At 43.1% G+C, this 24,653-nt stretch overlaps 7 non-coding genes and 27 pseudogenes across 7 annotated transcripts; all 34 read right to left on the reverse strand.

The window, feature by feature from the left end:
- Window positions 1-200: 200 nt before the first annotated feature.
- Window positions 201-318, reverse strand: LOC148855882 (5S ribosomal RNA; annotated as a pseudogene).
- A 359-nt stretch (window positions 319-677) lies between these two features.
- Window positions 678-796, reverse strand: LOC148855883 (5S ribosomal RNA; annotated as a pseudogene).
- A 358-nt stretch (window positions 797-1,154) lies between these two features.
- On the reverse strand, window positions 1,155-1,273 carry LOC148855884 (5S ribosomal RNA). Its single transcript, XR_016098180.1, has one exon. It is a non-coding gene; the product is annotated as a 5S ribosomal RNA (ribosomal RNA).
- A 359-nt stretch (window positions 1,274-1,632) lies between these two features.
- Window positions 1,633-1,751, reverse strand: LOC148855885 (5S ribosomal RNA; annotated as a pseudogene).
- A 360-nt stretch (window positions 1,752-2,111) lies between these two features.
- On the reverse strand, window positions 2,112-2,230 carry LOC148855886 (5S ribosomal RNA; annotated as a pseudogene).
- A 358-nt stretch (window positions 2,231-2,588) lies between these two features.
- Window positions 2,589-2,707, reverse strand: LOC148855887 (5S ribosomal RNA; annotated as a pseudogene).
- A 359-nt stretch (window positions 2,708-3,066) lies between these two features.
- On the reverse strand, window positions 3,067-3,185 carry LOC148855888 (5S ribosomal RNA). The gene has a single exon (XR_016098095.1). It is a non-coding gene; the product is annotated as a 5S ribosomal RNA (ribosomal RNA).
- Window positions 3,186-3,545: 360 nt separating this feature from the next.
- On the reverse strand, window positions 3,546-3,663 carry LOC148855889 (5S ribosomal RNA; annotated as a pseudogene).
- Window positions 3,664-3,868: 205 nt separating this feature from the next.
- Window positions 3,869-3,986, reverse strand: LOC148855890 (5S ribosomal RNA; annotated as a pseudogene).
- Window positions 3,987-11,304: 7,318 nt separating this feature from the next.
- On the reverse strand, window positions 11,305-11,423 carry LOC148855891 (5S ribosomal RNA; annotated as a pseudogene).
- A 358-nt stretch (window positions 11,424-11,781) lies between these two features.
- On the reverse strand, window positions 11,782-11,900 carry LOC148855892 (5S ribosomal RNA; annotated as a pseudogene).
- A 359-nt stretch (window positions 11,901-12,259) lies between these two features.
- Window positions 12,260-12,378, reverse strand: LOC148855893 (5S ribosomal RNA; annotated as a pseudogene).
- A 358-nt stretch (window positions 12,379-12,736) lies between these two features.
- Window positions 12,737-12,855, reverse strand: LOC148855894 (5S ribosomal RNA; annotated as a pseudogene).
- Window positions 12,856-13,214: 359 nt separating this feature from the next.
- LOC148855895 (5S ribosomal RNA) lies at window positions 13,215-13,333 on the reverse strand (annotated as a pseudogene).
- A 359-nt stretch (window positions 13,334-13,692) lies between these two features.
- LOC148855896 (5S ribosomal RNA) lies at window positions 13,693-13,811 on the reverse strand (annotated as a pseudogene).
- A 360-nt stretch (window positions 13,812-14,171) lies between these two features.
- On the reverse strand, window positions 14,172-14,289 carry LOC148855897 (5S ribosomal RNA; annotated as a pseudogene).
- Window positions 14,290-14,648: 359 nt separating this feature from the next.
- LOC148855898 (5S ribosomal RNA) lies at window positions 14,649-14,767 on the reverse strand (annotated as a pseudogene).
- A 359-nt stretch (window positions 14,768-15,126) lies between these two features.
- On the reverse strand, window positions 15,127-15,245 carry LOC148855899 (5S ribosomal RNA; annotated as a pseudogene).
- An 827-nt stretch (window positions 15,246-16,072) lies between these two features.
- On the reverse strand, window positions 16,073-16,189 carry LOC148855900 (5S ribosomal RNA; annotated as a pseudogene).
- A 447-nt stretch (window positions 16,190-16,636) lies between these two features.
- On the reverse strand, window positions 16,637-16,755 carry LOC148855901 (5S ribosomal RNA; annotated as a pseudogene).
- A 360-nt stretch (window positions 16,756-17,115) lies between these two features.
- Window positions 17,116-17,233, reverse strand: LOC148855902 (5S ribosomal RNA; annotated as a pseudogene).
- A 359-nt stretch (window positions 17,234-17,592) lies between these two features.
- LOC148855903 (5S ribosomal RNA) lies at window positions 17,593-17,711 on the reverse strand. Its single transcript, XR_016097707.1, has one exon. It is a non-coding gene; the product is annotated as a 5S ribosomal RNA (ribosomal RNA).
- Window positions 17,712-18,069: 358 nt separating this feature from the next.
- Window positions 18,070-18,188, reverse strand: LOC148855904 (5S ribosomal RNA). The gene has a single exon (XR_016097797.1). It is a non-coding gene; the product is annotated as a 5S ribosomal RNA (ribosomal RNA).
- An 837-nt stretch (window positions 18,189-19,025) lies between these two features.
- Window positions 19,026-19,144, reverse strand: LOC148855905 (5S ribosomal RNA). The gene has a single exon (XR_016097714.1). It is a non-coding gene; the product is annotated as a 5S ribosomal RNA (ribosomal RNA).
- A 358-nt stretch (window positions 19,145-19,502) lies between these two features.
- On the reverse strand, window positions 19,503-19,621 carry LOC148855906 (5S ribosomal RNA; annotated as a pseudogene).
- A 359-nt stretch (window positions 19,622-19,980) lies between these two features.
- LOC148855907 (5S ribosomal RNA) lies at window positions 19,981-20,099 on the reverse strand (annotated as a pseudogene).
- A 358-nt stretch (window positions 20,100-20,457) lies between these two features.
- On the reverse strand, window positions 20,458-20,576 carry LOC148855908 (5S ribosomal RNA). Its single transcript, XR_016097989.1, has one exon. It is a non-coding gene; the product is annotated as a 5S ribosomal RNA (ribosomal RNA).
- Window positions 20,577-20,935: 359 nt separating this feature from the next.
- Window positions 20,936-21,054, reverse strand: LOC148855909 (5S ribosomal RNA; annotated as a pseudogene).
- A 359-nt stretch (window positions 21,055-21,413) lies between these two features.
- On the reverse strand, window positions 21,414-21,532 carry LOC148855910 (5S ribosomal RNA; annotated as a pseudogene).
- A 360-nt stretch (window positions 21,533-21,892) lies between these two features.
- On the reverse strand, window positions 21,893-22,010 carry LOC148855911 (5S ribosomal RNA; annotated as a pseudogene).
- A 359-nt stretch (window positions 22,011-22,369) lies between these two features.
- Window positions 22,370-22,488, reverse strand: LOC148855912 (5S ribosomal RNA; annotated as a pseudogene).
- Window positions 22,489-22,847: 359 nt separating this feature from the next.
- Window positions 22,848-22,966, reverse strand: LOC148855913 (5S ribosomal RNA; annotated as a pseudogene).
- Window positions 22,967-23,792: 826 nt separating this feature from the next.
- On the reverse strand, window positions 23,793-23,909 carry LOC148855914 (5S ribosomal RNA; annotated as a pseudogene).
- Window positions 23,910-24,356: 447 nt separating this feature from the next.
- Window positions 24,357-24,475, reverse strand: LOC148855915 (5S ribosomal RNA). The gene has a single exon (XR_016097966.1). It is a non-coding gene; the product is annotated as a 5S ribosomal RNA (ribosomal RNA).
- Between the last annotated feature and the right edge of the window lie 178 nt (window positions 24,476-24,653).

Here is a 24,653-nt window from a genome sequence, read left to right on the forward strand (position 1 = left end):
GCCACGGATAGATGCAATACTATCGCGGGGCCCACAATGCACGACGAATGCCAAAAGCCCGGTTTTGCACCGTTCCCATTCAGTAATGACGGTCGTGCCGCAAATGGTCCAAGAATCCGACGCGTTGTTTCCAGTTGTCTCACCGAAACGACATATGGAATTTGCAAATAGTATTTCAAAAATAAAATATTAATAAAATTGGGTTCCAACACAAGGATTTCCAAGAGGTCAGCCATCCTAATACTTCTCTCGCCCAAGCACGCTTAACTTCGGAGTTCTGATGGGATCCGGTGGATTAGTGCTAGTATGATTATACCCGTTTGCTTCTTGCTTGCTTAAATCTTTATGCACTCATTATCTTGCTCCCCTCCATTAATACTTTCAGACATGAGAAAACGGTGTATGCAAATTTCCTCCCTTGGTAACCGTGCACAAGCTCCCACGTGAGCGGAGTTATTCCTTTCCAGATCTGCCGCAGCCCCGGATAGATGCAATACAGTCGCAGGGCCCACAATGCACGACGAAGCCCAAAAGCTCGGTTTTGGACCGTTCCCATTCAGTAATGACGATCCTGCCGCAAATGGTCCGACAATCCGGCGCATTGTTTCCAGTTGTCTCGACGAAACGACATATGGAATTTGCAAATAGTATATCAAAAATAAAATATTAGTAAAATTGGGGTGCAACAGGTGGACTTCCCTGGAGGTCACCCATCCTAGTACTACACTCGCCCAAGCACACTTAACTTCAGAGTTTTGATGGGATCCGGTGCATTAGTGCTTGTATGATCGCACCCGTCCGCTTCTTGCTCGCTAAAATCTTAATGCACTCACTATCTTGCTCCCCTCCATTAATTATTTCATACTTGAAAAAACGGTGTATGCAACTCTCCTCCCTTGGTAAACGTGCACAAGCTTCCACATGAGCGGAGTTATTCCTTTCCAGATCTTCCGCAACCACGGATAGATGCAATACAATCGAGGGGCCCACAATGCACGATGAATGCCAAAAGCCTGGTTTGCACCGTTCCCATTCAGTAATGACGATCCTACCGCAAATGGTCCGAGTATCCAGCGCGTTGTTTCCAGTTGTCTCGCCGAAACGACATATGGAATTTGCAAATAGTATATCAAAAATAAAATATTAATAAAATTGGGTTGCAACACAAGGATTTCCCAGGAGGTCAACCATCCTAATACTACTCTCGCCCAAGCACGCTTAACTTTGGAGTTCGGATAGGATCCGGTGGATTAGTGCTGGTATGATTGCAACCGTTTGCTTCTTGCTCGCTTAAATCTTTATGCACTCACTATCTTGCTCCCCTCCATTAATTCTTTCAGCCTTGAAAATACGGTGTATGCAACTTTCCTCCCTTGGTAACCGTGCACTAGCTCCCACGTGAGCGGAGTTATTCATTTCCAGATCTGCCGCAGCCCCGGATAGATGCAATACTATCACGGGTTCCACAATGCACGACGAATGCCAAAAGCCCGGTTTTGCACCGTTCCCATTCGGTAATGACGATCGTGACGCAAATGGTCCGAATATCCGGCGCGTTGTTTCCAGTTGTCTCGCCGAAACGACATATGGAATTTGCAAATAGTATAACAAAAATAAAATATTAATAGAATTGGGGTGCAACACGAGGACTTCCCAGGAGGTCACCCATCCTAATACTACTCTGGCCCAAGCACACTTAACTTCGTAGTTCTGATGGGATCCGGTGCATTAGTGCTGGTATGATCGCACCCGTCCGCTTCTTGCTCGCTTAAATCTTTATGCACTCACTATCTTGCTCCCCTCAATTAATTCTTTCAGATTTGAAAAGAACGGTGTATGCAACTTTCCTCCCTTGGTAAACGTGCACAAGCTCCCACGTGAGCGGAGTTATTCCTTTCCAGATCTGCCGCAGCCACGGATAGATGCAACACTATCGCTGGGCCCACAATGCACGACGAATGCCAAAAGCCCGGTTTTGCACCGTTCCCCTTCAGTAATGACGGTCATGCCGCAAATTGTCCGAGAATCCGACGCGTTGTTTCCAGTTGTCTCACCGAAAACACATATGGAATTTGCAAATAGTATATCAAAAATAAAATATTCATAAAATTGGGTTGCAACACGATGATTTCCCAGGAGGTCACCCATCCTAATACTACTCTCGCCCAAACACACTTAACTTCGTACTTCTGATGGGATCCGGTGCATTAGTGATGGTATGATTGCAACCGTTTGCTTCTTGCTCGCTTAAATCTTTATGCACCCACTATCTCTCTCCCCTCCATTAATTCTTTCAGACTTGAAAAAACTGTGTATGCAACTTTCCTCCCTTGGTAAACGTGCACAAGCTCCCACGTGAGCGGAGTTATTCCTTTCCAGATCTGCCACAGCCACGGATAGATGCAATACTATCGCGGGGCCCACAATGCACGACGAATGCCAAAAGCCCGGTTTTGCACCGTTCCCATTGATTAATGACGATCGTGCCGCAAATTATCCGAGTATCCGGCGCGTTGTTTCTAATGTCTCGCCGAAACGACATATGGAATTTGCAAATAGTATATCAATAATAAAATATTAATAAAATTGGGGTGCAACAGGAGGACTTTCCTGGAGGTCACCCACCCTAGTACTACTCTCGCCCATCTACCCTTAACTTCGGAGTTCTGATAGGATCCGGTGCATTAGTGCTGGTATGATCGCACCCGTCTACTTTTTGCTCGCTTAAATCTTTATGCACTCACTATCTTCCTCCCCTCCAATAATTCTTTCAGATTTGAAAAAACGGTGTATGCAAATTTCCTCCCTTGGTGACCGTGCACAAGCTCCCTTGTGAGAGGAGTTATTCCTTTCCAGATCTTCCGCAGCCCTAGATAGATGTAATACTATCATGGGGCCCACAATGCACGATGAATGCCAAAAGCCCGATTTTGCCCCGTTCCCATTCAGTAATGACGGTCGTGCCGCAAATGGTCCGAGAATTCGACGCGTTGTTTCCAGTGGTCTCACCGAAACGACATATGGAATTTGCAAATAATAGATCAAAAATAAAATATTAATAAAATTGGGTTGCAAAACGATGATTTCCCAGGAGGTCACCCATCCTAATACTACTCTCGACCAAGCACACTTGACTTCGGAGTTCTGATGGGATCCGGTGGATTAGTGCTGGTATGATCGCAACCGTTTGCTTCTTGCTTTCTTAAATCTTTATTCACTCACTATCTGGCTCCCCTCCATTAATTCTTTCAGATTTGAATAGAACGGTGTATGCAACTTTCCTCCCACGGTAAACGTGCACAAGCTCCCACGTGAGCGGAGTTATTCCTTTCCAGATCTGCCGCATCCACGGATAGATGCAATACTATCGCTGAGCCCACAATGCACGACAAATGCCAAAAGCCCAGTTTTGCACCGTTCCCATTCAGTCATGACCATCGTGCCGCAAATGGTCCGAGAATCCGACGCGTTGTTTCCAGTTGTCTCACCGAAACGACATATAGAATTTGCAAATAGTATATCAAAAATAAAATATTAATAAAATTGGGGTGCAACATAAGGACTTCCCAGGAGGTCACGAATCCTAATACTTTCTCACCCAAGCACGCTTAATTTCGGAGTTCTGATGGGATCCGGTGGATTAGTGCTGGTATGATCGCACCCGTTTGCTTCTTGCTCGCTTACATCTTTATGCACACACTATTTTGCACGATGAATGCCAAAAGCCCGGTTTTGCACCGTTCCCATTCAGTAATGACGGTCGTGCCGCAAATGGTCTGAGAATCCGACGGTTTGTTTCCACTTGTCTCACCGAAACGACATATGGAATTTGCAAATAGTATTTCAAAAATAAAATATTAATAAAATTGGGTTCCAACACAAGGATTTCCCGGAGGTCAGCCATCCTAATACTACTCTCGCCCAAGCACGCTTAACTTCGGAGTTCTGATGGGATCCGGTGGATTAGTGCTGGTATGATTATACTCGTTTGCTTCTTGCTTGCTTAAATCTTTATGCACTCATTATCTTGCTCCCCTCCATTAATACTTTCAGACATGAGAAAACGGTGTATGCAACTTTCCTCCCTTGGTAACTGATGAACTTACAATTTATCTATAATTTTTGAGGACTTTAGCATGGATTTTTTTGCCGGTTTTATTAATTTTTGCCTTAATTTAGCTTAATGCTAAGAATAAGTTCAGGGATAATCAATCCAAGAAAAGGAAGGAAAAAGGCAAGAAAAGAATGATCAAAAAGACCAATTTTAGTCCAGCCCGGTCGTGGAAGCAAGAGAGAGCACTTCGGCCCAAAAAAGAGCAAGTGAATTCCTTGAGAAAACCCAAGAAAATAAAGCCTAGCTATGAGTAGAATTCGGCCCAGCAAGGAAGGCCCATTTTTAGCCCAAATAACAGCCTAGAGTGTAGCCCACATGAGCTCAAAAGCAAGCTAAGATGTAACCCAAATAGCAGCCCAAAGGGAGCTAGGGGCGGCAACTCCTAGATGTTTCTTGAAGAGAAGGAGGGAGCACTCTAGAAGGTTCATGAGGGGTGTAATACACCCCATTCTAGAGGCTTCAAGAAGGGGCAAGAGCCCCCTTGAAAAACTATATAAGGAGGCCTCTAGGAGGGGAGAAAGTTGTTCAATTGCTTGAGAGGAAGGCTCTCCCACTCTTAGAGGTTCGGCCACCTTGAGAGAAGAGAAGAGAAGAAGGCTAGGTGCAAGGAAGAAGAAGAAGAAGGGCTGAAGGAAGTTCAAGACAAGCAAGCTAGAAGAAGAAGGTGAGTTCGAATTGAGAGTTTGTGATTCAAAGATCTTCTGTAATAAATCATTTGTAGTTTCATTCTCTTTTGATTTGAATTCAGTTTCTTAGTTATATGTTCTTTCTTCTTTCTCCTTGTTTCCATTCTTCCTTGATGTATTTCAGCTTGTATAATTTCAGTTCAGCAATCTAATTCTTTTTGATTCATTCAAATGGTCATGCATTGTATTTAAAGTTTCTTGAATAAGGGTGTGATTGTAGATTAATTCGGCCAACTAACCTTCAAAACTCAGATCTGAATTCTCAGATCTGAGATTGCAAGATCTGAATTGCTTGAAAGAGAATTCAGATCTGCAATTTTCAGATTGGGCGAATTAATCTACAGCTTGGAATTCCTAGAGTGCTTGAGAGAGACTCTAGGAATTCAGATCTACTATTCAAGAACTGAATTGAGTGCAAGGTTAGAGATAACTTGCACAATTCAGTTGGTGATCAATTCAGATTTGAATTGATGCCTTAGAAGTGTTTGAAGAAATGCATGCATGGGGATTAGATTCTTGCTAGAGATAGAAGAACCGTCACTCATGCATAGGATGAACATGCACTTGAGAGAGGCTGTTCATGACCTTGGGGTTTCACCAAACCAAGGCTCAATCATGATTCATTCGAATGATCCAAATTGATAGATTGCTGAATTCTGAGATTGACATTTACTGCTTACTCTTCTAACCTGAATTGAAGGCAATTGGACCAATGATTTAGATAGATTTTAATTTAGGATTTCTTATCTTTCATTAGAGTTTTGATTTATTTGTTGATCAGATAAGAAATGTTCAATTTAGTATTGGTAATTGTTTCCTAAATCCTCGTGGGAATGATACTTCACTCACTACTTTATTACTTGAACGGCTAGTGCACTTGCTAGTGTCACAATGAGCCACACATCAAGTTTTTGGCACCGTTGCCGGGGACTTAGAGAAGCAATATTAGGAAACATTGAGCATTCTTAATCTGATCTCATTCAGCATTGCATTCATAGTTGGGTTAATTTGCTAACTTTTTCATTTCAGCTTGGACTACAACTGCTGTACTACTGTAGTTATGTTTCTTCTTTTTTAAGTAGATTACTTTCTTTTTTTGGTTTTAGTTTCATTTTAATAAAGGCATATTTGATTTCTATTCAATCTTGGTGTTGTTCCCTTCAAAAAGAAAAAAAAAATTCACATAAACATGAGTGTTGCAGATCTGAGTTGCATTCGGCACTCAGATCAGCAGATTTCAGATCTGCAGCACTCAGCCGAAAAGAGTTGCTTGTGTTTCAGATTTTATTATTCTTTTCTTTCATTACAAAAAGAAAAAAAAACAAATGAAAAAAAAAGGGGGAGATCTTTTGAACAACCAGAGGAGCAATTGAGAATTCGGATCAGAACTCAGATCTGAGTTCAGATCTGAATTCTGCTATTGCAGATCTGCAACAGTTCAGATCTGAGTTCCTCTGAACTCAGACCTGAACTGATGAAATTTTGAGGGGAATTGGGTGTCATCACCACCCCAATTCACCCTAGGGCACTTCTGCTATTCCCCAAAAACAATTTGATAGCAATAACTGAAGGTAAGGCAATTGAGAATTCAGATCCAAACTCAGACTTGAATTCAGATCTGAATTCTGCTGTTACAGATCTGCTCAGTTCAGATCTGAATTCCTCTGAACTCAGATCTGAATCGATGCAAGTTTGAGGTGAATTGGGTGCCATCACTACCCCAATCCACCCTATGATACATCCAACCTGCCTCAAGGGTGAATGGATAGCAAAGAATGAGGAAATTCAAATCTGAAATGCAGTTGATATGATGTGAGGACTGAACTGATACAGAGCATACTATGAATTATGGGTGGACTGAATTCTTGGCTTTACCCACTTGTACCCAATCTAAATTTGCTGAGGATGTGTGTTTGGATTGAATAATTGTGATGCCTCACATATTCAATAAAAGCAGCAGTGCATTCCACTAGCATTCAGAGCTGTAGCAGGGCTGCTACAGTACAGCAATTAGCATGAAACTCCACTGCTGATCTAGTTAGCTCTCTTTCCCATTGATGATCTACTTCATATTTGATTGCTGATTTAGTGTAGCTGGTAGATGTAGTTCTTCAGATGTAGTTCTTCAGCATTGCATTCATAGTTGGTTTAATTTGCTTAATTTTTCATTTTTGCTTTGAATGCAACTACTGTATTACTGTAGTTATGCTTCTTTTCTCTTTAGTAGATTACTTTATTTTCCTTGTTTCAGTTTAATTTTAATAAAAGGAGACCTGTTTTGCTTTCTATCTTGAAGTTATTACCCTCTAAAAGAAAAAAATCACAAAATCATGAGTGTTGCAAATCTGAGTTGCATTCGGCACTCAGATCTGCTATAGCAGAACTGCAGCACTCAACCGAAAAAAAAAAATTAAAATGAGTTCAGATCTGAATTGCATTCATCAATCAGACCTGCACTCATCCAAAAAGATTTTGGTTGCATTGCTGTATTTTGTTTTAGATTTATAAAAAAAAAGAAAAAAATAGATAAAGAAAATAAAAAGAAAACAATGAAAAAATAGCATGTGAGTTTTCAAATCTGAAACTCAGATTTGAAGTTCAGATCTGAGTTCAGCCGGTTGCAGGACTGCATTCTGCTAGGTTCAGATTTGAGTTCATCTGAACTCAGACCTGAACCCACTCTATTTTGATGTGAATTCGGGTAGTGACAGCACCCAATTCACAATTTAATGCATCAGACTTGCCTCATTGATGAAAATTTAAGCCATGAATGGTAAAATCGGATCTGAAGTGCATGAGAATTTGAGGCAGTATAAGTACATGATCTGAAATTTTTGTGAACTTGATGTTTTGTTATCTTTTAAATCACTTGCACCTGATCTGAATTGGCTGTGGATTGATGTTTGGATTGGATTAGGACTGATGTTTGTGAGGCCTGAAAAGTCCAAAAAGAGCTTCATATTTTTTATGTAATGGTATTCAGATCTAAATCAAGGCTGCTTTCATTATAAAATTGCAGATCTGATTTCAGGTCTGAGGCATACAAGACATTTAAGTTGGGACTTGAAAGAGAAGTCTTAAGCTCTTGGGATCAAACTTATTTCAGACCTAACTGCAACAGATTTTAGACCTACTTATTGATATTAGGTTTGGAGTTTTTGTAAGTGACTGTTCTCAAAAGTCAAGTTCTAACCAAAAAAAAAAAAATCAAATAACTTTGGTAGTGTGCTGATTTCAAGAACTCTTAGACTTCTAGGCTAGTTTCAATCTTGTAAATCACTTGTTTATCACTTGCATATCAGATTCCAATAGATATTTATATTGGCTTTTGATCTTGTTTTTTTTTAAATTTATTTATTTATTTATTTTGTTAGATAGAATTCAAACTTCTTGGCCTTGTAAGTTTCTGTTGTGTATTACAGACTGGTTAAATTATTTACATTGTTTGGAATTTTGTATAATAGTCTTTTTATTATTTGGTTTAAATTATTTTTAGTTAGAACAAAGTTCTTGATCTCTCTTGCAAGTAAATTCTAGCAGAAGAGGCTCCCACCAAAAGAACTCTTGCATATCTGGAAATTAATCTTCAGGAAGTCCTCTATACACCCTTCTCTTTACTTGGAATTTCTCTTGATGGTTTTATTGTCACTCCCTAACACTAGGAACATTGAGGACAATGTTCATCTTAAGTGTGGGGGAGTGAGCCTGAGACTAGGGTATGGGGGCTGAAACCATGCACCTCATTCACCCCAACACACATATGCAGGCAATGACATCACCAAAAAAAAAAAAAGACTGGAACCCCTCAAGTTCATTACTATTTATTTGATGATTTTTAAGAAGGAATTCAATGAGTTGAGGGGGACTGATGTACTTGTTAAGTTTTTATTCTTGTGAATGACCCAATTTGATATATGCAGGAGAAAAGGGGAGCTGAATATGCCTTTCAGCATGACTAGCCCTAACTTCCTTCATGTGTATGGAAGCCCTTGATTTCATTGTTAATGGTCAAGAGAGCTAGTGCACATCTGAAGTGCTAATTCTTGAGGTTCAATAATTGCAAAGAAGGACAAAAGCCCAAATTGACTCCACTATTCTGAGCTGAATAGTAAAACTAGCAGCTTAGAACATGAGTCCTATTTACCTACCTCAAACAAGTGACCAGTGTGAGATGGAGCATAAAATGCACTCACACCGAAAAGAAAAAAAAAAAAAAAAAAAAGGTGAGATGGAGCATAAAATGCACTCACCCTTAGAAATAAGTAATTGTGGTGACAACCGAGGTTCAAAGGGGCACTCTAAAGTTGAACTCTCATTGAGATTTAGTTACAGATGTGAAATTTAGTGAAATTTGATTATTAACCTTGACAATTAAGGAGCTGATTTATATATGAATTAGGAGTGAAGGCTAGACTATGATGAAATTCATATTCTCCTTTCCTCGGATCTGATACATATCTTAAATGGTAATTTACAAGAATAAGAGTTGAGCACTTACAAAAGTTCCCCGACTACTCAATCCATTTCTATCTTAAAAAGTTCACCAGGTAAATGGTGAGAACAGAAGGGGGGAATGTTAATTTTATGGCTGATGTCTTTGCTTGAGGACAAGCAAAAGCTTAAGTGTGGGGGTATTTGATGAACTTACAATTTATCTATAATTTTTGAGGACTTTAGCATGGATTTTTATGCCGGTTTTATTAATTTTTGCCTTAATTTAGCTTAATGCTAAGAATAAGTTCAGGGATAATCAATCCAAGAAAAGGAAGGAAAAAGGCAAGAAAAGAATGATCAAAAAGACCAATTTTAGTCCAGCCCGGTCGTGGAAGCAAGAGAGAGCACTTCGGCCCAAAAAAGAGCAAGTGAATTCCTTGAGAAAACCCAAGAAAATAAAGCCTAGCTATGAGTAGAATTCGGCCCAGAAAGGAAGGCCCATTTTTAGCCCAAATAACAGCCTAGAGTGTAGCCCACATGAGCTCAAAAGCAAGCTAAGATGTAGCCCAAATAGCAGCCCAAAGGGAGCTAGGGGCGGCAACTCCTAGATGTTTCTTGAAGAGAAGGAGGGAGCACTCTAGAAGGTTCATGAGGGGTGTAATACACCCCATTCTAGAGGCTTCAAGAAGGGGCAAGAGCCCCCTTGAAAAACTATATAAGGAGGCCTCTAGGAGGGGAGAAAGTTGTTCAATTGCTTGAGAGGAAGGCTCTCCCACTCTTAGAGGTTCGGCCACCTTGAGAGAAGAGAAGAGAAGAAGGCTAGGTGCAAGGAAGAAGAAGAAGAAGGGCTGAAGGAAGTTCAAGACAAGCAAGCTAGAAGAAGAAGGTGAGTTCGAATTGAGAGTTTGTGATTCAAAGATCTTCTGTAATAAATCATTTGTAGTTTCATTCTCTTTTGATTTGAATTCAGTTTCTTAGTTATATGTTCTTTCTTCTTTCTCCTTGTTTCCATTCTTCCTTGATGTATTTCAGCTTGTATAATTTCAGTTCAGCAATCTAATTCTTTTTGATTCATTCAAATGGTCATGCATTGTATTTAAAGTTTCTTGAATAAGGGTGTGATTGTAGATTAATTCGGCCAACTAACCTTCAAAACTCAGATCTGAATTCTCAGATCTGAGATTGCAAGATCTGAATTGCTTGAAAGAGAATTCAGATCTGCAATTTTCAGATTGGGCGAATTAATCTACAGCTTGGAATTCCTAGAGTGCTTGAGAGAGACTCTAGGAATTCAGATCTACTATTCAAGAACTGAATTGAGTGCAAGGTTAGAGATAACTTGCACAATTCAGTTGGTGATCAATTCAGATTTGAATTGATGCCTTAGAAGTGTTTGAAGAAATGCATGCATGGGGATTAGATTCTTGCTAGAGATAGAAGAACCGTCACTCATGCATAAGATGAACATGCACTTGAGAGAGGCTGTTCATGACCTTGGGGTTTCACCAAACCAAGGCTCAATCATGATTCATTCGAATGATCAAAATTGATAGATTGCTGAATTCTGAGATTGACATTTACTGCTTACTCTTCTAACCTGAATTGAAGGCAATTGGACCAATGATTTAGATAGATTTTAATTTAGGATTTCTTAACTTTCATTAGAGTTTTGATTTATTTGTTGATCAGATAAGAAATGTTCAATTTAGTATTGGTAATTGTTTCCTAAATCCTCGTGGGAACGATACTTCACTCACTACTTTATTACTAGAACGGCTAGTGCACTTGCTAGTGTCACAATGAGCCACACATCAGTAACCGTGCACAAGCTCCCACGTGAGCGGAGTTATTCCTTTCCAGATCTGCCGCAGCCCCGGATAGATGCAATACAATCGCAGGGCCCACAATGCACGACGAAGGCTAAAAGCTCGGTTTTGCACCGTTCCCATTCAGTAATGACGATTGTGCCGCAAATGGTCCGAGTATCAGTCGCGTTGTTTCCAGTTGTCTCGCCGAAACGACATATGGAATTTGCAAATAATATATCAAAAATAAAATATTAGTAAAATTGGGGTGCAACAGGTGGACTTCCCTGGAGGTCACCCATCCTAGTACTACTCTCGCCCAAGCACACTTAACTTTGAAGTTCTGATGGGATCCGGTGCATTAGTGCTGGTATGATCGAACCCGTCCGCTTCTTGCTCGCTTAAATCTTAATGCACTCACTATCTTGCTCCCCTCCATTAATTCTTTCATACTTGAAAAAACGGTGTATGCAACTTTCCTCCCTTGGTAAACGTGGACAAGCATCCACGTGAGCGGAGTTATTCCTTTCCAGATCTGCCGCAGCCACAGATAGATGCAATACAATCGAGGGGCCCACAATGCACGACGAATGCCGAAAGCCTGGTTTGCACCGTTCCCATTCAGTAATGACGATCCTACCGCAAATTGTCCGAGTATCCTGCGCGTTGTTTCCAGTTGTCTCGCCGAAACGACATATGGAATTTGCAAATAGTATATCAAAAATAAAATATTAATAAAATTGGATTGCAACACAAGGATTTCCCAGGAGGTCAACCATCCTAATACTACTCTCGCCCAAGCACGCTTAACTTCGGAGTTCTGATAAATTCCGGTGGATTAGTAATGGTATGATTGCAATCGTTTGCTTCTTGCTCGCTTAAATCTTTATGCACTCACTATCTTGCTCCCCTCCATTAATTCTTTCAGATTTGAAAAAATGGTGTATGCAAATTTCCTCCCTTGGTGACCGTGCACAAGCTCCCATGTGAGAGGAGTTATTTCTTTCCAGATCTGCCGCAGCCACGGATAGATGCAATACTATCACGGGGCCCACAATGCACGACGAATGCCAAAAGCCCGGTTTTGCACCATTTCCATTGACTAATGACGATCGTGCCGCAAATTATCCGAGTATCCGGCGCGTTGTTTCTAGTTGTCTCGCCGAAACGACATATGGAATTTGCAAATAGTATTTCAAAAATAAAATATTAATAAAATTGGGGTGCAACAGGAGGACTTTCCTGGAGGTCACCCTCCCTAGTACTACTCTCGCCCATCCACCCTTAACTTCGGAGTTCTGATGGGATCCGGTGCATTAGTGCTGGTATGATCGCACCCGTCTACTTTTTGCTCGCTTAAATCTTTATGCACTCACTATCATCCTCCCCTCCAATAATTCTTTCAGATTTGAAAAAACGGTGTATGCAAATTTCCTCCCTTGGTGACCGTGCACAAGCTCCCATGTGAGAGGAGTTATTTCTTTCAAGATCTGCCGCAGCCCTAGATAGATGTATTCTATCATGGGGCCCACAATGCACGACGAATGCCAAAAGCCCGGTTTTGCCCCGTTCCCATTCAGTAATGACGGTCGTGCCGCAAATGTTCCGAGAATCCGACGCGTTGTTTCCAGTTGTCTCGCCGAAACGACATATGGAATTTGCAAATAATATATCAAAAATAAAATATTAATAAAATTGGGTTGCAAAACGATGATTTCCCAGGAGGTCACCCATCCTAGTACTACTCTCGCCCAAGCACTCTTAACTTTGGAGTTCTGATGGGATCCGGTGCATTAGTGCTAGATTGATCGCACCCGTCCGCTTCTTGCTCGCTTAAATCTTAATGCACTCACTATCTTGCTCCCCTCCATTAATTCTTTCATACTTGAAAAAACGGTGTATGCAACTTTCCTCCCTGGGTAAACGTGGACAAGCTTCCACGTGAGCGGAGTTATTCCTTTCCAGATCTGCCGCAGCCACGGATAGATGCAATACTATCACGGGGCCCACAATGCACGACGAATGCCAAAAGCCCGGTTTTGCACCATTTCCATTGACTAATGACGATCGTGCCGCAAATTATCCGAGTATCCGGCGCGTTGTTTCTAGTTGTCTCGCCGAAACGACATATGGAATTTGCAAATAGTATTTCAAAAATAAAATATTAATAAAATTGGGGTGCAACAGGAGGACTTTCCTGGAGGTCACCCTCCCTAGTACTACTCTCGCCCATCCACCCTTAACTTCGGAGTTCTGATGGGATCCGGTGCATTAGTGCTGGTATGATCGCACCCGTCTACTTTTTGCTCGCTTAAATCTTTATGCACTCACTATCTTCCTCCCCTCCAATAATTCTTTCAGATTTGAAAAAACGGTGTATGCAAATTTCCTCCCTTGGTGACCGTGCACAAGCTCCCATGTGAGAGGAGTTATTTCTTTCCAGATCTGCCGCAGCCCTAGATAGATGTAGTACTATCATGGGGCCCACAATGCACGACGAATGCCAAAAGCCCGGTTTTGCCCCGTTCCCATTCAGTAATGACGGTCGAACCGCAAATGGTCCGAGAATCCGACACGTTTTTTCCAGTTGTCTCGCCGAAACGACATATGGAATGTGCAAATAATATATCAAAAATAAAATATAAAAAAAATTGGGTTGCAACACGATGATTTCCCAGGAGGTCACCCATCCTAATACTACTCTCGTGCAAGCACGCTTAACTTTGGAGTTCTGATGGGATCCGGTGTATTAGTGCTGGTGTGATCGCACCCGTTTGCTTCTTGCTTGCTTAAATCTTTATGCACTCACTATCTGCCTCCCCTCCATTAATTCTTTCAGATTTGAAAAGAACGGAGTATGCAACTTTCCTCCCATGGTAAACGTGCACAAGCTCCCACGTGAGCGGAGTTATTCCTTTCTAGATCTGCCGTAGCCACGGATAGATGCAATACTATCGCTGGGCCCACAATGCACGACGAATGCCAAAAGCCCGGTTTTGCACCGTTCCCATTCAGTCATGACCATCGTGCCACAAATGGTCCGAGAATCCGACGCGTTGTTTCCAGTTGTCTCACCGAAACGACATATAGAATTTGCAAATAGTATATCAAAAATAAAATATTAATAAAATTGAGGTGCAACACAAGGACTTCCCAGGAGGTCACGAATCCTAATACTTTCTCACCCAAGCACGCTTAATTTCGGAGATCTGATGGGATCCGGTGGATTAGTGCTGGTATGATCGCACCCGTTTGCTTCTTGCTCGCTTACATCTTTATGCACTCACTATTTTGCTCCCCTCCTTTAATACATTCAGAATTGAAAATACGGTGTATGCAACTTTCCTCCCTTGGTAACCGTGCACAAGCTCCCACGTGAGCGGATTTATTCGTTTCCAGATCTGCCGCAGCCCCGGATAGATGCAATATTATCACGGGGCCCACAATGCACGACGAATGACAAAAGCCCGGTTTTGCACCGTTCCCATTCAGTAATGACGATTGTGCCGCAAATGGTCCGAATATCTGGCGCGTTGTTTCCAGTTGTCTCGCCGGAACGACATATGGAATTTGCAAACAATATATCAAAAATAAAATATTAATAAAATAAGGGTGCTACACGAGGACTTCCCAGGAGGTCACACATCCTAATACTACTCTCGCCCAAGCACGCTTAACTTCGGAGTTCTTATGGGATCCGTTGGATTAGTGCTGGTATGATCCCACCCGTTTGCATCTTGCCCGCTTAAATCTTTATGCACTCACTATCTTGCTCCCCTCCATTAATTCTTTCAGATTTGAAAAGAACGGTGTATGCAACTTTCCTCCCTTGGTAAACGTGCACAAGCTCCCACGTGAGCAGAGTTATTCCTTTCCAGCTCTGCCGCAGCCACGGATAGATGCAATACTATCGCTGGGCCCACAATGCACGACGAATGCCAAAAGCCCGGTTTTGCACCATTCCCATTCAGTAATGACGATCGTGCCGCAAATGGTCCGAGAACCGACGCGTTGTTTCCAGTTATCTCACCGAAACGATATATGGAATTTGCAAATAGTATATCAAAAATAAAATATTCATAAAATTGGGTTGCAACACGATGATTTCCCAGGAGGTCACCCATCCTAATACTACTCTCGCCCAAGCACACTTAACTTCGTAGTTTTGATGGGATCCGGTGGATTAGTACTGGTATGATCGAACCCGTTTGCTTCTTGCTCGTTTACATCTTTATGCACTCACTATTTTGCTCCCCTCCTTTAATACATTCAGAATTGAAAATACGGTGTATGCAACTCTCCTCCCTTGGTAACGGTGCACAAGCTCCAACGTGAGCGGAGTTATTCGTTTCTAGATCTGCCGCAGCCCCGGATAGATGCAATAATATCACGGGGCTCACAATGCACGATGAATGCCAAAAGCCCGGTTTTGCACCGTTCCCATTCAGTAATGACGATCGTGCCGCAAATGGTCCGAGTATCCGGCGCGTTGTTTCCAGTTGTCTCGCCGAAACGACATATGGAATTTGCAAATAGTATATCAAAAATAAAATATTAATAAAATTGGGGTGCAACACGAGGACTTCCCAGGAGGTCACCCATCCTAATCCCAAGCACACTTAACTTCGGAGTTCCGATGGGATCCGGTGGATTAGTGCTGGTATGATCGCACCCATCCGCTTCTTGCTCGCTTAAATCTTTATGCACTCACTATCTTGCTCTCCTCCATTAATTCTTTCAGCTTTGAAAAAACGGTGTATCCAACTTTCCTCCCTTCGTAACCGTGCACAAGCTTGCACGTGAGCGGAGTTATTCCTTTCCAGATCTACCGCAACCCCGGATAGATGCAATACTATCACGGGGCCCACAATGCACGACGAATGCCAAAAGCCCGGTTTTGCACCGTTCCCATTCAGTAATGATGATCGTACCGCAAATGGTCCGAGTATCCAGCGCGTTGCTTCCAGTTGTCTCGTCGAAACGACATATGGAATTTGCAAATAGTATATCAAAAATAAAATATTAATAAAATTGGGGTGCAACACGAGGACTTCCCAGGAGGTCACCCATCCTAATACTACTCGCCCAAGCACACTTAACTTCGGAGTTCTGATTGGATCCGGTGCATTAGTGCTGGTATGATCACAACCGTTTGCTTCTTGCTCTCTTAAATCTTTATGCAGTCACTATCTTGCTCCCCCCCATTAATTCTTTCAGACATGAAAAAATGGTGTATGCAACTTTCCTCCCTTGGTAACCGTGCACAAGCTTCCACGTGAGCGGAGTTATTCCTTTCCAGATCTGTCGCAGCCCCGGATAGATGCAATTCTATCGCGGGGCCGACAATGCACGACGAATGCCAAAAGCCCGGTTTGCACCGTTCCCATTCAGTAATAACGATCGTGCCGCCAATGGTCCGAGTATCCGGCGCATTGTTTCCAGTTGTCTCGCCGAAACGACATATGGAATTTGCAAATAGTATATGACGATCATGCCGCAAATGCTCCGAATATCTGGCGCGTTGTTTCCAGTTGTCTCGCCAAAACGACATATGGAATTTGCAAACAGTATATCAAAAATAAAATATTAATAAAATTGGGGTGCAACACGAGGACATCCCAGGAGGTCACCCATCCTAATACAACTCTCGCCCAAGCACACTTAACTTCGGAGTTCTGATGGGATCTGGAGCATTAGTGCTGGTATGATCGCACCCGTCCGCTTCTTGCTCGCTTAAATCTTTATGCACTCACAATCTTGCTCCCCTTCATTAATTCTTTTAGATTTCAAAAGAACGGTGTATGCAACTTTCCTCCCTTGGTAAACGTGCACAAGCTCCCACGTGAGCGGAGTTATTCCTTTCTAGATCTGCCACTGCCACGGATAGATGCAATACTATCGCGGGGCCCACAATGCACGACGAATGCCAAAAGCCCGGTTTTGCACCGTTCCCATTCAGTAATTATGGTCGTGCCGCAAATTGTCTGAGAATCCGACGCGTTGTTTCCAGTTGTCTCACCGAAACGACATATGGAATTTGCAAATAGTATTTGAAAAATAAAATATTAATAAAATTGGGATCCAACACAAGGATTTCCAGGAGGTCAGCCATCCTAATACTACTCTCGCCCAAGCACTCTTAACTTCGGTGTTCTGATGGGATCCGGTGGATTAGTGCTGGTATGATTATACCCGTTTGCTTCTTGCTTGCTTAAATCTTTATGCACTCATTATCTTGCTCCCCTCCTTTAATACTTTTAGACATGAGAAAACGGTGTATGCAACTTTCCTCCCTTGGTAACCGTGCACAAGCTCCCACGTGAGCGGAGTTATTCCTTTCCAGATCTGCCGCAGCCCCGGATAGATGCAATACAATCGCAGGGCCCACAATGCACGACGAAGGCCAAAAGCTCGGTTTTGAACCGTTCCCATTCAGTAATGACGATCGTGCCGCAAATGGTCCGACTATCCGGCGCATTGTTTCCAGTTGTCTCGCCGAAACGACATATGGAATTTGCAAATAGTATATCAAAAATAAAATATTAGTAAAATTGGGGTGCAACAGGTGGACTTCCCTGGAGGTCACCCATCCTAGTACTACTCTCGCCCAAGCACACTTGACTTCGGAGTTCTGATGGGATCCGGTGCATTAGTGCTGGTATGATCGCACCCGTCCACTTCATGCTCTCTTAAATCTTCCTGCACTCACTATCTTGCTCCCCTCCATTATTTCTTTCATACTTGAAAAAATGGTGTATGCAACTTTCCTCCCTTGGTAAACGTGGACAAGCTTCTAAGTGAGCGGAGTTATTCCTTTCCAGATCTGCCGCAGCCACGGATAGATGCAATACAATCGAGGGGCCCACAATGTACGACGAATGCCGAAAGCCTGGTTTGCACCGTTCCCATTCAGTAATGACGATCCTACCGCAAATTGTCCGAGTATCCTGCGCGTTGTTTCCAGTTGTCTCGCCGAAACGACATATGGAATTTGCAAATAGTATATCAAAAATAAAATATTAATAAAATTGGGTTGCAACACAAGGATTTCCCAGGAGGTCAACCATCCTAATACTACTCTCGCCCAAGCACGCTTAACTTCGGAGTTCTGATAGGATCCGGTGGATTAGTGCTGGTATGATTGCAACCGTTTGCTTCTTGCTCGCTTAAATCTTTATGCACTCACTATCTTGCTCCCCTCCATTAATTCTTTCAGACTTGAAAAAATGGTGTATGCAACTTCCCTCCCTTGGTAAACGTGCACAAGCTCCCACATGAGCGGAGTTATTCCTTTCCAGATCTGCCGCAACCACGGATAGACGCAATACAAACGCGGGTCCCACAATGCACGAAGAATGCCAAAAGCCCGGTTTTGTGCCGTTTCCATTCAGTAATGACGATCGTACCACAAATGGTCCGAGTATCCGGCGCGTTGTTTCCTGTTGTCTCGCCGAAACCGCATATGGAATTTGCAAATACGATATCAAAAACAAAATATTAATAAAATTAGGTTGCAAGACAAGGATTTCCGAGGAGGTCAGCCATCCTAATACTAATATCGCCCAAGCACACTTAACTTCGGAGTTCTTATGGGATCCGGTTGATTAGTGCTGGAATGATCGGACCCGTTTGCTTCTTGCTCGCTTAAATCTTTATGCACTTACTTTCTTGCTCTCCTCCATTAATTCTTTCAGCCTTGAAAATACGGTGTATGCAACTTTCCTCCCTTGGTAACCGTGCAAAAGCTCCCACGTGAGCGGAGTTATTCCTTTCCAGATCTGCCGCAGCCCCGGATAGATGCAATACAATCACGGGTCCCACAATGCACGACGAATGCCAAAAGCCCGGTTTTGCACCGTTCCCATTCAGTAATGACGATCATGCCGCAAATGGTCCGAATATCAGGAGCGTTGTTTCCAGTTGTCTCGCCTAAACGACATATGGAATTTGCAAATAGTATATCAAAGGTAAAATATTAGTAAAATTGGGGTGCAACATGAGGACTTCCCAGGAGGTCACCCATCCTAGTACTACTCTCGCCCAAGCACACTTAACTTCGGAGTTCTGCTGGGATCCGGTGCATTAGTGCTGGTATGATCGCACCCGTCCGCTTCTTGCTCGCTTAAATCTTACTGCACTCACTATCTTGCTCCCCTCCATTAATTCTTTCATACTTGAAAAAACGGTGTATGCAACTTTCCTCCCTTGGTAAACGTGGACAAGCATCCACGTGAGCGGAGTTATTCCTTTCCAGATCTGCCGCAGCCACGGATAGATGCAATACAATCGAGGGGCCCACAATGCACGACGAATGCCGAAAGCCTGGTTTGCACCGTTCCCATTCAGTAATGACGATCCTACCGCAAATTGTCCGAGTATCCTGCGCATTGTTTCCAGTTGTCTCGCCGAAACGACATATGGAATTTGCAAATAGTATATCAAAAATAAAATATTAATAAAATTGGGTTGCAACACAAGGATTTCCCAGGAGGTCAACCATCCTAATACTACTCTCGCCCAAGCACGCTTAACTTCGGAGTTCTGATAAATTCCGGTGGATTAGTAATGGTATGATTGCAATCGTTTGCTTCTTGCTCGCTTAAATCTTTATGCACTCACTATCTTGCTCCCCTCCATTAATTCTTTCAGATTTGAAAAAACGGTGTATGCAAATTTCCTCCCTTGGTGACCGTGCACAAGCTCCCATGTGAGAGGAGTTATTTCTTTCCAGATCTGCCGCAGCCACGGATAGATGCAATACTATCACGGGGCCCACAATGCACGACGAATGCCAAAAGCCCGGTTTTGCACCATTTCCATTGACTAATGACGATCGTGCCGCAAATTATCCGAGTATCCGGCGCGTTGTTTCTAGTTGTCTCGCCGAAACGACATATGGAATTTGCAAATAGTATTTCAAAAATAAAATATTAATAAAATTGGGGTGCAACAGGAGGACTTTCCTGGAGGTCACCCTCCCTAGTACTACTCTCGCCCATCCACCCTTAACTTCGGAGTTCTGATGGGATCCGGTGCATTAGTGCTGGTATGATCGCACCCGTCTACTTTTTGCTCGCTTAAATCTTTATGCACTCACTATCTTCCTCCCCTCCAATAATTCTTTCAGATTTGAAAAAACGGTGTATGCAAATTTCCTCCCTTGGTGACCGTGCACAAGCTCCCATGTGAGAGGAGTTATTTCTTTCAAGATCTGCCGCAGCCCTAGATAGATGTATTCTATCATGGGGCCCACAATGCACGACGAATGCCAAAAGCCCGGTTTTGCCCCGTTCCCATTCAGTAATGACGGTCGTGCCGCAAATGTTCCGAGAATCCGACGCGTTGTTTCCAGTTGTCTCGCCGAAACGACATATGGAATTTGCAAATAATATATCAAAAATAAAATATTAATAAAATTGGGTTGCAAAACGATGATTTCCCAGGAGGTCACCCATCCTAGTACTACTCTCGCCCAAGCACTCTTAACTTTGGAGTTCTGATGGGATCCGGTGCATTAGTGCTAGTATGATCGCACCCGTCCGCTTCTTGCTCGCTTAAATCTTAATGCACTCACTATCTTGCTCCCCTCCATTAATTCTTTCATACTTGAAAAAACGGTGTATGCAACTTTCCTCCCTTGGTAAACGTGGACAAGCTTCCACGTGAGCGGAGTTATTCCTTTCCAGATCTGCCGCAGCCACGGATAGATGCAATACTATCACGGGGCCCACAATGCACGACGAATGCCAAAAGCCCGGTTTTGCACCATTTCCATTGACTAATGACGATCGTGCCGCAAATTATCCGAGTATCCGGCGCGTTGTTTCTAGTTGTCTCGCCGAAACGACATATGGAATTTGCAAATAGTATTTCAAAAATAAAATATTAATAAAATTGGGGTGCAACAGGAGGACTTTCCTGGAGGTCACCCTCCCTAGTACTACTCTCGCCCATCCACCCTTAACTTCGGAGTTCTGATGGGATCCGGTGCATTAGTGCTGGTATGATCGCACCCGTCTACTTTTTGCTCGCTTAAATCTTTATGCACTCACTATCTTCCTCCCCTCCAATAATTCTTTCAGATTTGAAAAAACGGTGTATGCAAATTTCCTCCCTTGGTGACCGTGCACAAGCTCCCATGTGAGAGGAGTTATTTCTTTCCAGATCTGCCGCAGCCCTAGATAGATGTAGTACTATCATGGGGCCCACAATGCACGACGAATGCCAAAAGCCCGGTTTTGCCCCGTTCCCATTCAGTAATGACGGTCGAACCGCAAATGGTCCGAGAATCCGGCACGTTTTTTCCAGTTGTCTCGCCGAAACGACATATGGAATGTGCAAATAATATATCAAAAATAAAATATAAAAAAAATTGGGTTGCAACACGATGATTTCCCAGAAGGTCACCCATCCTAATACTACTCTCGTGCAAGCACGCTTAACTTTGGAGTTCTGATGGGATCCGGTGTATTAGTGCTGGTGTGATCGCACCCGTTTGCTTCTTGCTTGCTTAAATCTTTATGCACTCACTATCTGCCTCCCCTCCATTAATTCTTTCAGATTTGAAAAGAACGGAGTATGCAACTTTCCTCCCATGGTAAACGTGCACAAGCTCCCACGTGAGCGGAGTTATTCCTTTCTAGATCTGCCGTAGCCACGGATAGATGCAATACTATCGCTGGGCCCACAATGCACGACGAATGCCAAAAGCCCGGTTTTGCACCGTTCCCATTCAGTCATGACCATCGTGCCACAAATGGTCCGAGAATCCGACGCGTTGTTTCCAGTTGTCTCACCGAAACGACATATAGAATTTGCAAATAGTATATCAAAAATAAAATATTAATAAAATTGAGGTGCAACACAAGGACTTCCCAGGAGGTCACGAATCCTAATACTTTCTCACCCAAGCACGCTTAATTTCGGAGATCTGATGGGATCCGGTGGATTAGTGCTGGTATGATCGCACCCGTTTGCTTCTTGCTCGCTTACATCTTTATGCACTCACTATTTTGCTCCCCTCCTTTAATACATTCAGAATTGAAAATACGGTGTATGCAACTTTCCTCCCTTGGTAACCGTGCACAAGCTCCCACGTGAGCGGATTTATTCGTTTCCAGATCTGCCGCAGCCCCGGATAGATGCAATATTATCACGGGGCCCACAATGCACGACGAATGACAAAAGCCCGGTTTTGCACCGTTCCCATTCAGTAATGACGATTGTGCCGCAAATGGTCCGAATATCTGGCGCGTTGTTTCCAGTTGTCTCGCCGGAACGACATATGGAATTTGCAAACAATATATCAAAAATAAAATATTAATAAAATAAGGGTGCTACACGAGGACTTCCCAGGAGGTCACCCATCCTAATACTACTCTCGCCCAAGCACGCTTAACTTCGGAGTTCTTATGGGATCCGTTGGATTAGTGCTGGTATGATCCCACCCGTTTGCATCTTGCCCGCTTAAATCTTTATGCACTCACTATCTTGCTCCCCTCCATTAATTCTTTCAGATTTGAAAAGAACGGTGTATGCAACTTTCCTCCCTTGGTAAACGTGCACAAGCTCCCACGTGAGCAGAGTTATTCCTTTCCAGCTCTGCCGCAGCCACGGATAGATGCAATACTATCGCTGGGCCCACAATGCACGACGAATGCCAAAAGCCCGGTTTTGCACCATTCCCATTCAGTAATGACGATCGTGCCGCAAATGGTCCGAGAACCGACGCGTTGTTTCCAGTTATCTCACCGAAACGATATATGGAATTTGCAAATAGTATATCAAAAATAAAATATTCATAAAATTGGGTTGCAACACGATGATTTCCCAGGAGGTCACCCATCCTAATACTACTCTCGCCCAAGCACACTTAACTTCGTAGTTTTGATGGGATCCGGTGGATTAGTACTGGTATGATCGCACCCGTTTGCTTCTTGCTCGTTTACATCTTTATGCACTCACTATTTTGCTCCCCTCCTTTAATACATTCAGAATTGAAAATACGGTGTATGCAACTTTCCTCCCTTGGTAACGGTGCACAAGCTCCAACGTGAGCGGAGTTATTCGTCTCTAGATCTGCCGCAGCCCCGGATAGATGCAATAATATCACGGGGCTCACAATGCACGATGAATGCCAAAAGCCCGGTTTTGCACCGTTCCCATTCAGTAATGACGATCGTGCCGCAAATGGTCCGAGTATCCGGCGCGTTGTTTCCAGTTGTCTCGCCGAAACGACATATGGAATTTGCAAATAGTATATCAAAAATAAAATATTAATAAAATTGGGGTGAACACGAGGACTTCCCAGAAGGTCACCCATCCTAATCCCAAGCACACTTAACTTCGGAGTTCCGATGGGATCCGGTGGATTAGTGCTGGTATGATCGCACCCATCCGCTTCTTGCTCGCTTAAATCTTTATGCACTCACTATCTTGCTCTCCTCCATTAATTCTTTCAGCTTTGAAAAAACGGTGTATCCAACTTTCCTCCCTTCGTAACCGTGCACAAGCTTGCACGTGAGCGGAGTTATTCCTTTCCAGATCTACCGCAACCCCGGATAGATGCAATACTATCACGGGGCCCACAATGCACGACGAATGCCAAAAGCCCGGTTTTGCACCGTTCCCATTCAGTAATGATGATCGTACCGCAAATGGTCCGAGTATCCAGCGCGTTGCTTCCAGTTGTCTCGTCGAAACGACATATGGAATTTGCAAATAGTATATCAAAAATAAAATATTAATAAAATTGGGGTGCAACACGAGGACTTCCCAGGAGGTCACCCATCCTAATACTACTCGCCCAAGCACACTTAACTTCGGAGTTCTGATTGGATCCGGTGCATTAGTGCTGGTATGATCACAACCGTTTGCTTCTTGCTCTCTTAAATCTTTATGCAGTCACTATCTTGCTCCCCCCCATTAATTCTTTCAGACATGAAAAAATGGTGTATGCAACTTTCCTCCCTTGGTAACCGTGCACAAGCTTCCACGTGAGCGGAGTTATTCCTTTCCAGATCTGTCGCAGCCCCGGATAGATGCAATTCTATCGCGGGGCCGACAATGCACGACGAATGCCAAAAGCCCGGTTTGCACCGTTCCCATTCAGTAATAACGATCGTGCCGCCAATGGTCCGAGTATCCGGCGCATTGTTTCCAGTTGTCTCGCCGAAACGACATATGGAATTTGCAAATAGTATATGACGATCATGCCGCAAATGCTCCGAATATCTGGCGCGTTGTTTCCAGTTGTCTCGCCAAAACGACATATGGAATTTGCAAACAGTATATCAAAAATAAAATATTAATAAAATTGGGGTGCAACACGAGGACTTCCCAGGAGGTCACCCATCCTAATACAACTCTCGCCCAAGCACACTTAACTTCGGAGTTCTGATGGGATCTGGAGCATTAGTGCTGGTATGATCGCACCCGTCCGCTTCTTGCTCGCTTAAATCTTTATGCACTCACAATCTTGCTCCCCTTCATTAATTCTTTTAGATTTCAAAAGAACGGTGTATGCAACTTTCCTCCCTTGGTAAACGTGCACAAGCTCCCACGTGAGCGGAGTTATTCCTTTCTAGATCTGCCACTGCCACGGATAGATGCAAT

This window comes from Nelumbo lutea, chromosome 4 (genome assembly GCF_056320005.1).
Source record: "Nelumbo lutea isolate HS-2025 chromosome 4, American lotus-T2T, whole genome shotgun sequence".
Taxonomy (NCBI): Eukaryota; Viridiplantae; Streptophyta; class Magnoliopsida; order Proteales; family Nelumbonaceae; genus Nelumbo; species Nelumbo lutea.